Consider the following 14,131-nt stretch of genomic DNA (forward strand, 5'->3'; position numbering starts at 1 on the left):
CGAACTGGGGAAACCGTGCGTGGAGCGGGCGTAGGACTCACCGGGCTGTGGAGGCGCACTGGAGGTCTGGAGCGCCAAGCTGGCACAAGACGTGCAGGGCTGGGGAGGCGCACAGGAGGCCTGGTGCGTGGGGCTGGCACAGTCTTCACCAGACGGCTAGCACGCACCTCAGGACGAGTATGGAGAGCTGACTCAGGTGACATCAATTTGAGAACACGCTCCGTAGGGCGAATGTCGTGCCTCATGCACCAACACAGCAGCTCTCTCATAGCTCTCTCCTCCAATATCCCCATAAACTCCTTCACTATCTCTGCTTCGCTCCCTTCGCTCACCTCCAATTTCACCCGACTGGCTCTGGTTCCATTCTCGGCTCCGCCGACCGTCCCGTGTGCCCCCCCAAAAAATATATTGGGGCTGCCTCTCCTGGCCACGCTGCTTGGTCCCTGGTTGGTGGGTAGTTCTATAACAGCCGTTGAAAGGATGGGACCTAGGTGCAGCGGAGAATGTATTCATCTTGACTTTTAATAGAAAGAATGAACACTTTACAAAATAAACAAAAAACGACTAACAACAGTTCTGTCAGGTTATCAAGAACTAAACAGGAAAATAACTACCCACAAACCCCAACGGAAAAACAGGCTGCCTAAGTATGGCTCCCAATCAGAGACAACAATAGACAGCTGTCCCTGATTGAGAACCACTCCCGGCCAAAACAAAGAAATGCAAACACATAGAAAAAGGGACATAGAATGCCCACCCCAACTCACGCCCTGACCAAACCAAAATAGAGACATAAAAAGGATCTCTAAGGTCAGGGCGTGACACACACAGAGACACTCATACTCTCACTCACACACACACAGTCTTGTACAGCTGACCTTGTGGGGACACACAATTCAGTCCCATTCAAAATCCTATTTTCCCTAACCCTGAACCTAACTCTAACACTAACCTTACCCCATAACCTAACCTTAACCCCAGCTCCTAACCCAAACCCTAAATCTAATTCTAACCCTAACACTAATTCTAACCTTAACCCCCTAGAAACTGTCCCCAGTTGGTCAAATTTTTGTTTGTTTGCTACTCTTGTGGGGATTTTTGGTGGGGATTTTTGGACATATACCAATATCATACTGATAACTGCAAAGTCATGCCATGGCACTGTTGAAAAACGTGGGGATTTCTATGGGAATAATCACTGCCTATGTGTTCATATAGGTTACGAACTGACCCCAGTTGTATTGCCACTGACCATGCAGGGTATGAGCAGAATCTGCCCCTATGCAACTCCAGTGCCCCAATTTCCTTGTGGCCCCTGACAGCATGACAGAGGCTGGGCCAGCAGCACTCATTGATGCAATTAGTGACAGTTTTTTTGACCTAGTTTGCCTGTTCCATTGTTAATTAGCCACACCTCATTTAACACTAAAGGCCACCTTCTCCTTCTGTCAAAACAGCCCTTTGCAACAGACAGATCTGGACTGGAAAAGAAGATTTCTCAATCCCAGTCACAAATGTTAGGAGCATTTAAACAGTTCTCTGTCCGTACAATTGACAAATAAAGTGATCTTAATCTTATTACTCGCTTTTCTCTCTCTCTTTCTCCCTACAGAGCACTACCACCTGAACAATTCAGCATTCTATCCAGGAATGCCTCACCCCCACAGCAACCTCAGTGGACTGGGCCTCAACAAGTACACCTCCCTCAGGGCTGTGGGTAAGGCCACACACACAAAGACATGCACAAACATATGGTCCCACTAACTTACCAACACAAACATCCATTGTACATTCCAGGACAAGCTGATCATAATCCATTGAGTTCCCCTCATGGCAGAGAGATATCATAAATGAAAGCAGATATACTACACGCAATACAGTCTCAGGCCTTTACCAGAAAGATGAGGTCCAAGCCATATACAGGGCATACAGTCTCAGGCCTTTACCAGAAAGATGAGGTACAAGCCATATACAGGGCATACAGTCTCAGGCCTTTACTAGAAAGATGAGGTCCAAGCCATATACAGGGCATACAGTCTCAGGCCTTTACCAGAAAGATGAGGTTCAAACCATATACAGGTCATACAGTCACAGGCCTTTACTAGAAAGATATACAGGTCATACAGTCAAAGGGCCTTTACCAGAAAGATGAGGTCCAAGCCATATACAGGGCATACAGTCTCAGGCCTTTACCAGAAAGATGAGGTCCAAGCCATATACAGGGCATACAGTCTCAGGACTTTACCAGAAAGATGAGGTCCAAGCCATATACAGGGCATACAGTCTCAGGCCTTTACCAGAAAGATGAGGTCCAAGCCATATACAGGGCATACAGTCTCAGGACTTTACCAGAAAGATGAGGTCCAAGCCATATACAGGGCATACAGTCTCAGGCCTTTACCAGAAAGATATACATGTCATACAGTCTCAGGCCTTTACTTGAAAGATGAGGTTCAAGCCATATAGGTCAAGGTCATACAAACAACCACGTTCAAGTTCGTTACTGTAGAGTAGGAACTGAAGTGATGTTATGGTACAGATCGGCAGATCTTAAATTTAGAACAAAGAAATAAAGTTGCACATTCACTGTAATTTTTATTTTGTGACTGAAGCAACGTTATGGTAGTGTGACTGAAGCAACGTTATGGTAGTGTGACTGAAGCAACGTTATGGCAGTGTGACTGAAGCAACGTTATGGTAGTGTGACTGAAGCAACGTTATGGCAGTGTGACTGAAGCAACGTTATGGCAGTATGACTGAAGCAATATTTTGACAGTGTGACTGAAGCAACGTGTGACTGAAGCACCGTTATGGCAGTGTGACTGAAGCAACGTTATGGCAGTGTGACTGAAGCAACGTTATGGCAGTATGACTGAAGCAATATTTTGACAGTGTGACTGAAGCAACGTGTGACTGAAGCACCGTTATGGCAGTGTGACTGAAGCAACGTTATGGCAGTGTGACTGAAGCAACGTTATGGCAGTGTGACTGAAGCAACGTTATGGCAGTATGACTGAAGCAATATTTTGACAGTGTGACTGAAGCAACGTGTGACTGAAGCACCGTTATGGCAGTGTGACTGAAGCAACGTTATGGCAGTGTGACTGAAGCAACGTTATGGCAGTGTGACTGAAGCAACGTGTGACTGAAGCACCGTTATGGCAGTGTGACTGAAGCAACGTTATGGCAGTGTGACTGAAGCAACATTTTGGCAGTGTTTTGGGACAGAACACACCATCCACACTGACAGACTGAAGAGAAACCTAGCAACAGAAAGGGACAGGAACCTCTGTCACTCCACAGTCCACTTTTCAGGGATTGAGGGATGATTCACTGAGCAGAGTGGAATTGAAAGTATTCCAAACCCAAAATGCACTTGGAGTTCCTCTCAGAAGCATTCGCTCCAATTCACTGTAATAGATGTCTCTCAGTGGCTCTAATGAGTATCCAGGCATCACACACATCGCCTGGCAGAGACCTGGAGATGATACACACACTCACACATGTAGACACACACACACACATACACATATGCACATACAGTACCAGTCAAAAGTTTGGACACCTACTCAAGGGATTTTTTTTTATTTAAGGATTTTCAACACTGTAGAATAATAGTGAAGACATCAAAACTATGAAATAACACGTGGAATCATGTAGTCACCAAAAAAGTGTTAGACAAATCAAAATATAGTTCATATTTGACATTCTTCAAAAGTAGCCACCCTTTGCCTTGATGACAGCTTTGCACAATCTTGGCATTCTCTCAACCAGCTTCATGAGGTAGTCACCTGGAATGCATTTCAATTAACAGGTGTGCCTTGTTAAAAGTTAATTTGTGGAATTTTTTTCCTTCTTAATGTGTTTGAGCCAATCAGTTGTGTTGTGACAAGGTAGGGGTGGTATACAGAAGATAGCCCTATTTGGTAAAAGGCCGAGTCCATATTATGGCAAGAACAGCTCAACTAAGCAAAGAGAAACGACAGTCCATCATTACTTTAAGACATGAAGGTCAGTCAATGCGGAAAATTTTAGTGTGACTATCATTTGTTTTTCAACAGGACAATAGGAACAAACACACCTCCAGGCTGTGTAAGGGCTATTTGACCAACAAGGAGAGTGATGGAGTGCTGCATCAGATGACCTGGCCTCCACAATGTTTTTTATTTAACTAGGCAAGTCAATTAAGAACAAATTCTTATTTACAATGACAGCCTAGGAACGGTGGGTTAACTGCCTAGTTCAGGGACAGAATGACAGATTTTTACCTTGTCAGCTCAGGGATTCGATCTAGCAATCTTTCGGTTACTGGCCCAATGCTCTAACCACTAGGCTACCTGCCGCACCCACAATCACCCAACTCAACCCAATTGAGATGGTTTGGGATGGGTTGGACCGCAGAGTGAAGGAAAACTAGCTAACAAGTGCACGGCATATGTGGGAACTCCCTCAAGACTGTTGGAAAAGCATTCCATTTGAAGCTGGTTGAGAGAATTCCAAGCGTGCGCAAAGCTGTCATCAAGGCAAAGGGTGGCTACTTTGAAGAATCTCAAATATAAAATATATTTTGATTTGTTTAACACTTTTTTGGTTCCTACATGATTCCATATATGTTATTTAATAGTTTTGATGTCTTCACTATTATTCTACAATAAAAATAAAGAAAAACCCTTGAATGAAATGGAATTGACCCCAACTATGGTGCTTCATTCGAAAGTGAAAGCTACAATCATCTGTGTGAAAGCGGTATTATGACTCAAACCACAGCGCTCTCTCTCACTCTCTCTCTCTCTCTGCAGCGGACACCGCCTCTCGGGGCTACTATAAGAGCTACCCTTTGATGGACTTCTCCCAGTACCAGGCAGGCCCTTCAGCCTTCCAGCCCATCTCCCTGCACCCCAAAGACAAGTCCTACCTACACCAAGACCACCACCAGCTCTCCTCCCAGCACAACCTCCACGCCCCCCTCTCCATCTCCATCCCCCAGAGCCACCTGGAGAGGTCCTGTTTGCCCAAGACCACCAGCCACCCCCTGTTCTCCAGCTCAGCCTTCAAAGCCTGGGACACCAGTGGACGCCACGTCCAGAGGCAGACCTCCCACCCTGGGCACATTTCGGCCCACCGGCATGCCTACTCCACCAGGAGACAGCACAGTGTAGAGAATTTCCCGGAGCTGTTCAACCCCCCTGTGCCGTACAGCCACCCATCCTCCTACCACCACACCAGGCATAAGAGCTACTCCACCAACAGCAAGACGGAGGTCACTGTCTGAGCACGGAACTCTGAGTTCCCCTGTACATACAGAGACACATAAACAGATACAAATATGTACAACGATGCATCAGCATCGCCACTCTAGTACAATAACTTAACCACAGACATCATTACGACATTGATAAGGCAAGAGAAACACTGTCGCTCTCTGAACACCTCTGAGCCTCAGAACCCGGACACTCTCGGTCTCTATGTCCACCACAACTCTGTGTGGCTCTAAACCTTTCGCTAACTAACTACATCTCTCCGTGCATTACTCTGTGGTCTTGTTCTTCCTCCTATATCCTCTATTTCCCACTCCCACAACAACGCCCCAGCCCCCCTCCTCCACCCATAAAAGCAACGTGTTCAGGCCATTAGAGGGATGATAGCACCCCAGGGCCACATTAATTCAACAGGGACAATGCCATTGTCACGTCAGCTCCAATCAGCCTCTGCTCCAGCGCTGGACAGAGAGAAAGAGAGAGAGAGAGAGAGAGAGAGAGAGAGAAGAAGAATCTTCAGAGGAAAGCCGGATGAAAGGACAAAGTATATTTGTACACATTTATTTTCCCCTGGGGGCGGGGGGATCTGGAGACTGTCTAGCCTGGATGCCAGTCTGTTTTGTCTCTCTTGCCAGCTCCTTATGGAATTGTCATGGCTTGACAATGATAGTGGAGTAGGCAAAAGCATAAACCGATCTGGGACCAGGCTAGAGAGTATTTCTGTGTGCAAGTCATATGTGAAATCAGTGGAAGGAATTCACTGCGACTTCTCGCACCCCAGAGTGGCGGAGGTATTTCTGTGTCTACCCCCTGATGAACGGACAGTAAAAGGGCACGGACTACAGCTCTAGAGGTGTTACGAGACTATTTAAATAGCATGGGAAGCGCCCCATTCTACAAGTGGTGCATATTGGTTGACCAGGACAATGATTAACCACTGAAGGACTGCACTAAGAAGAATAGAGAAACATAACTGCTGTTAAACAGTAGGATACTTTTATTAGGGCCTGAGATACAGGTGCAACTAGGACTAAATGCCACATAACAGGCCTGGGACTGGTAACAGTAATACCTCTAGTCAGTGGCAGTAGTTCTAAAACCAAGACGATGGGACGGAAATGTGTACTCAGATGAATCCACTTCCGGAAGTGGAACGCTAATGAAGGCAATGAATATAACTACGCTCTATACATGAGTCATTTATTTATTTAACCTTCATTTAACTAGGCAAGTCAGTTAAGAACAAATTCTTATTTACAATGACGTAGTCCTGTGTGGCTCAGTTGGTAGAGCATGGTGTTTGCAACGCCAGGGTTGTGGGTTCGATTCCCACGGGGGACCAGTACGGGGAAAAAATGTATGAAATGTATGTATTCACTACTGTAAGTCGCTCTGGATAAGAGCGTCTGCTAAATGACGTAAATGTAAATGTACTCCCTAGTCATGATGATCATGCATTACTACCTCGCACATCTCTTCTCTCTATTCCTCGTCTCACCTCCTCATCATCTCTGTTCCCCCACATCTTCTCTATTCCTCCATCTCATCATTGTCTCTATTCCACCTTCTCTCGATACTTCCTCATATTCTCTCTATTCCTCCGCTCCACCTCATCTTCTCTCTATCCCTCCTCATATTCTCTATTCCTCCTCTCCGCCTCCTCATCTTCTTTCTATTCCTCCTGTCCTGTCCACCTCCTCATCTTCTCTCTATTACTCATCATATTCTCTCCATTCCACCTCCTCATCTACTCTATTCCTCTTCTCTACCTCCTCATCATGTCTCTATTCCTCCTCTCCCCCTCAGCTTCTCTCTATTCCTCCTCTCCCCCTCCTCATCTTCTCTCTATTCCTCCTCTCCACCTCTTCTCTCTCCACCTCCTCATCTTCTCTCTTCCACCTGTCCCCCACCTCATCTTATCTCTATCCCTTCTTATATTCTCTATTCCTCCTCTCCACCTCCTCATTTTCTCTCCATTTCTCCTCTCCACCTCATCTTCTCTCTATTCCTCCTCTCCCCCTCCTCATCTTCTCTATTCCTCCCCTCCACATCATCTCTATTGCTCCTCATCTTCTCTCTCCACCTCATCTTCTCTCTATTCCTCCTCTCCACCTCCTCATCTTCTCTCTATTCCTCCTCATCTTCACTCTCTCTATTCCTCCTCTCCACCTCCTCATCTTCTCTCTATTCCTCATCTTCTCTCTTTTCCTCCTCATCTTCTCTCTATTCCTCATTTCCACCTCCTCATCTTCTCCCTATTCCTCATCTCCACTTCCTGATCCTATATCTATTCCTCTTCTCCCCCTCATCTTCTCTCTATTCCTCCTCTCCACCTCCTCATCTTCTCTCTCCTCATCTTCTCTATTCCTCAACCTTCTCTCTATTCTTCCTCATCTTCTCCATTCCTCCTCATCTTCTCTATTCCTCCCCTCCACCTCCTCACCTTCTCGCTTTTCCTCCTAATCTTCTCTCTATTGCTCCTCATCACTATTCCTCCTCATCTTCTCTCTATTCCTCCTCATCTTCTCTCTATTCCTCCTCTCTACCTCGTCATTTTCTCTCAAATCCTCCTTGCATTCTCTCTATTCATCCTCATCTTTTGTCTGTTTCTCCTCATCTTCTTTATTCCACCTCCTCAGCTTCTCTCTATTCCTCCTCTCCCGCTCATCGTCTCTATTCCTCCTCATCTTCTCTCTTTTCCTCCTCATCTTCTCTCTACTCCTCATTTCCACCTCCTCATCTTCTCCCTATTCCTCATCTCCACTTCCTGATCCTATATCTATTCCTCTTCTCCCCCTCATCTTCTCTCTATTCCTCCTCTCCACCTCCTCATCTTCTCTCTCCTCATCTTCTCTATTCCTCAACCTTCTCTCTATTCCTCCTCATCTTCTCCATTCCTCCTCTCTACCTCGTCATTTTCTCTCAAATCCTCCTTGCATTCTCTCTATTCATCCTCATCTTCTGTCTATTTATACACATCTTCTCTCTCCACCTCCTCATCTTCTCTATTCCTCCTCATCTTCTCTCAAATCCTCATATTCTCTCTAATAATCCTCATCTTTTGTCTGTTTCTCCTCATCTTCTTTATTCCACCTCCTCAGCTTCTCTCTATTCCTCCTCTCCCGCTCATCGTCTCTATTGCTCCTCTCCACCTCATCTTCTCTCTTTTCCTCCTCATCTTCTCTCTATTCTTCATTTCCACCTCCTCATCTTCTCCCTATTCCTCATCTCCACTTCCTGATCCTATATCTATTCCTCTTCTCCCTCTTCTCCCCCTCATCTTCTCTCTATTCCTCCTCTCCACCTCCTCATCTTCTCTCTCCTCATCTTCTCTATTCCTCAACCTTCTCTCTATTCCTCCTCATCTTCTCCATTCCTCCTCATCTTCTCTATTTCTCCCCTCCACCTCCTCACCTTCTCGCTTTTCCTCCTAATCTTCTCTATTTCTCCTCTCCAACTCCTCATCCTGTCTATTCCTCCTCATCTCTCTCTGTTCCTCATTTCCACCTCCTCATCTTCTCCCTATTCCTCATCTCCACTTCCTTATCCTATATCTATTCCGCTTCTCCCCCTCCTCATCTTCTCTATTCCTCCTCATCTTCTCTCTATTCCTCATCTTCTCCTCAACCTTCTCTCTATTCCTCCTCATCATTCCACCTCTCCATCTTCTCTCTATTCCTCCTCATCTTCTCTCTATTCCACCTCTCCACCTCCTCATCTTTTCTATTCCTCTCCACCTCCTCATCCTCTCTCCATTCCTTCTCTCCTCATCTTCTCTCTAGCCCTCCTTCTCTATTCCTCCTCACCTTCTCTCTATTACTCCTCTACCTTCTCATCTTCTCTCTATTTCTACTCTCCACCTCATCTTCTCCCCATTCCTCCTCTAACCCACTTCATCTTCTATATTCATCCCCTCCACCTCATCTTCTCTTTTCCCCCCATCCACCTCCTCCTCTTCTCTCTATTCCTCCTCATCTCTCTCTATTCCTCTCCTCCACCTCCTCCTCCTCTTCTCTCTATTCCTCCTCTCCCCCTCCTCTATTCCTCCCCATCCACCTCATCTTCTCTTTTCCTCCCCTCCACCACCTCCTCTTCTCTCTATTCCTCATCTTCTCTATTCCTACCTTCCACCTCCTCATTTTGTCTATTCCGCCCTTCCACCACCTCCGCTTCTCTCTATTCCTCCTCATCTTCTCTCTCCACCTCATCATCTCTATTCCTCATCTTTTCTCTATTTCTCCTCTCCACTGCCATATATTCTCTCTACTCCTCCTCATCTTCTCTCTATTCCTCCTCTCCACCTCCTGATCTTCTTTCTATTCCTCCTCATCTCTCTATTCCTCCTCTCCACCTCCTCATCTTCTCTATTCCTCATCTTCTCTCTATTCCTCATATTCTCTATTCCTACTCTCCACCTTCTCATCTTCTCTCTATTCCTCCTCTCCACCTCCACATCTTCTCTCTATCCCTCCTCATATTCTCTATTCCTACTCTCCACCTTCTCATCTTCTCTCTATTCCTCCTCATCTTCTCTCTATTCCTCATCTCCACCTCATCTTCTCTCTATTCCTCCTCTCCCCCTCCTCATCTTCTCTCTATCCCTCCTCATCTTCTATATTCCTCCCCTTCACCTCATCTTCTCTTTTCCTCCACCTCCTCATCTTCTCTCTATTCCTCCTCATCTTCTCTCTATTCCTCATCTCTCTCCACCTCATTTTCTCTATTCCTCAACTTCTCTCTATTCCTCCTCATCTTCTCTCTATCCCTCCTCATATTCTCTATTCCTACTCTCCCCCTCATCTTCTCTCTATTTCTACTCTCCTCTCCGCCTCATCTCTCTCTATTCCCCCATCTCCACCTCTTCATCTCTCTCTATTCCTCGTATCCACCTAATCTTCTCTCTATTCCTCCTCTTCTCCCCCTAATCTCTCTCTATTCTTCCTCTCCACCTCCTCATCTTGTCTCTCCACCTCATCGTCTCTATTCCTCCTCATCTTTTCTCTATTTCTCCTCTCCACCGCCATATATTCTCCCTACTCCTCCTCTCCACCTCATCTTCTCTCTATTCCTCCTCTCCACCTCCTCATCTTCTCTCTATTCCTCCTCTCCACCTCATCTTCTCTCTATTCCTCCTCTCCCCCTCCTCATCTTCTCTCTTTTCCTCCTCATCTTCACTCTAATCCTCCTCATCTTCTCTCTATTTCTCCTCATCTTCTTTATTCCACCTCCTCAGCTTCTCTCTATTCCTCCTCATCTTCTCTACCTCCTCATCTTCTCCTCCTCTACCCTTTTCTAATCAAGTTTATATTGTCACATGCACAAGTACAGTGAAATGCCTTGCAGGGTTTTTCCCAACAGTGCAGTAATCAATATCAGTAGTATTATTTATTTTTTAAAGTAAAGTATAACAAAAATAAGAACACAAGAAACTATGTAAGCTATATATAGGGTGAGTTCCAGGGTCAGTAGCTATATACAGGGTGAGTTCCAGGGTCAGTAGCTATATACAGGATGAGTTCAAGGGTCAGTAGCTATATACAGGGTTAGGTCCAGGGTCAGTAGCTATATACAGGATCTTATTGGCAGCCTTGCACTTTTTTCAAGTAACTCACAATTTTCCCAAAAAATAAGTTTAAATTGACCAAAGTATTTGCTCTCTACAATATTCTTTAAATCACTATTAATATTACATAACCTTTGTTTTTTGATTCAGAACTTATATCCATTTAAAATCAGAAACTAAACAGAAATGTAACTGACAAAATGATTGACACCCAAGACGTAATATTTGGAAGCACAGCCTTTGGTCAAAATAACTACAATCAAGCGCTTTCTATAGCCATTGATGAGCTTCCTGCATCTCTGTATAGGCAGTTTGACCCACTCCTCTTGTGCAAACAGCTCCAGTTCTCCGAGATTGCTGTTTTCAGTTCTCTCCACAAGTTTTCAATGGGATTTAGATGGACTCATTGCTGGCCACTTCAGAACAGTCTAACAATTTTCCGGGCCTTCCTCCGGGCCTAATATAGAGGTCCCGGGGACTCAGCCCCAGTGATGTACTGGGCTGTCCGTACCACCCTCTGTAGCGCCAAGCGTTCGAGGGCGGTGCAGTTGCCATACCAAGCAGAGATGTAGCCAGTCAAGATGCTCTCAATGTTGCAGCTGTAGTAGTAACCTTTTGATGATTTGAAGGCCAATGACAAATCTTTCCAACCTGGGGTGGAAGAGATGCTGTCGTGCCTTCTTCACAACTGTGTGCGTGTGTTTGGACCATTTTAAGTCCTTACTGATTTGGACATCGAGGAACTTGAAGCTCTTGACCCGCTCCACTGCAGCCCTGCCAATGTGGATGGGGATGTGCTCTCCCCCCGTTTCCTGTAGTCCACGATCGGCTCCTTGGTCTTACTGACGTTGAGGGAGAGGCTGTTGTCCCGGCACCACACTGCCAGGTCACTGACCTCCCCCTGTAGGCAGTCTCATCGTCAGCATTGTGACGTCAGCAAACATGATGGTGGTGTTGGAGTCGTGCGTGGCCACACAATCGCCGTTGAACAGAGTGTACAGGAGGGGATTAAGCACAGACCCCTGAGGAGCCCCCATTTTGAGGGTCAGTGTGGCGGAGGTGATGTTGCCTACTCTCACCACCTGGAGGTGGCCCGTCAGGAAGTCCAGGATCCAGTTACAGAGGGAGGTGTTCAGTCCCAGGGTCCTAAGCTTGGTGACGAGCTTGGAGGGCACCATGGTGTTGAACGCTGAGCTGTAGTCAATGAACAGAATTCTCACATAGGTATTCCTCTTATCTAGGTGAGTGAGGGCAGTGTAGAGTGCAATTGAGATTACATTGTCTATGGATCTGTTGCGCCGGTACACAAATTGGATTGGGTTTAAGGTGTCTGGGATGATGGAGTTGATGTGTGCCATAACCAGCTTTTCAGAGCACGTCATGATTACAGATGTGAGTGCTACAGGGCAGTAGTCGTTGTGGCATGACGCCTTAGAGTTCTTGGTAACAGGAATGACGGTGGTTGAAAATTACCGTGAATATGCCTGCCAGTTGTTCTGTGCATGCTCTGAGAACGCTCCCTAGAATATCGTCCGGACTTGTGAGTGTTGACCTGATTAAAGACCTTACTCACGTTGGCCTCAAAGAGTGAGATCCTCTCCTCTCCTGCTTTCATCTCTTCCTTCTCTCTCTCAGCTCTCTCATCAAGTCTCTATTCACCCCTTCTTTTGGAGAGCTATTCAATCCCTCATTCACTCCCTCCCGTCCCTCATTCCCTCCCTCACTCATTCCCTCCCCCCATTCCCACCCTCTGTCCCCATCACTTGCTCATGTTCTCTCCAGTGTAACTGATAGTCTTTTGGCCCCCTGCTCTGACAACGGCTCCTCCAAGCTATTTCCTAGTCCAAACACTATCTCCCCACAGCCCCTGGATGCAGGCTTCAGTGTGTGTGTGTGTCAGGGCAGTGGGCTGAGGACAAGGGCATATGTACTCTCACAGCTTCCCCATGAACATGACTGACACTACTAGAGACAGTGCGTAAATGACTCCCACACCAGTAGCAGCTATTAAAGCAAATGTTTTGACTACAAGAACAGAAAACAGACTCAATTTCAGCTAGGTTTTGCATTGACTGCTTCCCCTCAAGTGAGAACCAAACAGATCCGATGCAACGCCAATCCTGTAACATTACAGCCTCAAAACTAATTGTCAGACACACCATCACAACAATGACATATGCTACATAACACAACATGAGTGACCCACAGAGCCCTCCAGGGCAAAAAGAGTGCAATTAGCAGGTAATAAAGAGGGAAGAAAAATGTTGAAGCAATATAAATAGTTCTTAATATTTCAGTACTTAAGTCAATGTTTTAAGCACTGAATGAAGTGCTTTCTATTTTTTCTTGTATGACGCCATGCATTTTTTCCAACCCAATGATGATATCCCCTTATACTTACAAGTAATACTTGTTCTTTATGTTCTGTTGGGATAAACATATGATACATAGTTATCTATTCTTGTAAGCAACATTTTATTTGATGGGCAATACACATTACTTACCGATCATACCAAATTATAGGGAGAAGAAATCAGAAAATCATGTTTTCACTGTATATAATGTAGTGTATTATGTGGAGTTGACATTTTTGGTTTGGATAATAGCTTTATGATCTGTGAAATAGTATATTTAAATTGATAGAGTTTATTGAATTGCAATTGATCCGTCAGACCAGAGTCCACTATCGTGTTACCAAATCAGCTGGAGTTTTTACACGGAATGGAGGCCATTGAAAGCCATGTAAGTACCCAGAAAACACCAGTCTCAATGTCAACAGTGAAGAGGCGACCTGCGGGTTGCTGGCCTTCTAGGCAGAGTTGCAAAGAAAAAGCCATATCTCAGACTGGCCAATAAAAAGAAAAGATTAAGATGGGCAAAAGAACACAGACACTGGACAGAGATATGGCTTTTTCTTTGCAACTCTGCCTAGAAGGCCAGCATCCCAGAGTCACCTCTTCACTGTTGATGTTGAGACGTTTTGCAGGGACCATTTAATGAAGCTGCCAGTTGAGGACTTGTGAGTCATCTGTTTCTCAAACTAGACACTCTAATGTACTTGTCCTCTTGCTCAGCACTGGGGCCTCCTACTCCTCTTTCTATTTTGGTTAGAGCCAGTTTGCGCTGTTCTGTGAAGGGAGTAGTACACAGCGTTGTACGAGATCTTCAGTTTCCTGGCAATTTCTCACATGGAATAGCCTTCATTTCTCAGAATAAGAATAGACTGACGAGTTTCAGAAAATAGTTATTTGTTTCTGGCCATTTTGAGCCTGTAATCGAACCCACAGTTTTAGCTGTGCTAACATAATTG

Source organism: Salmo trutta, chromosome 18 (assembly GCF_901001165.1).
Source record: "Salmo trutta chromosome 18, fSalTru1.1, whole genome shotgun sequence".
NCBI classification, from domain to species: domain Eukaryota; kingdom Metazoa; phylum Chordata; class Actinopteri; order Salmoniformes; family Salmonidae; genus Salmo; species Salmo trutta.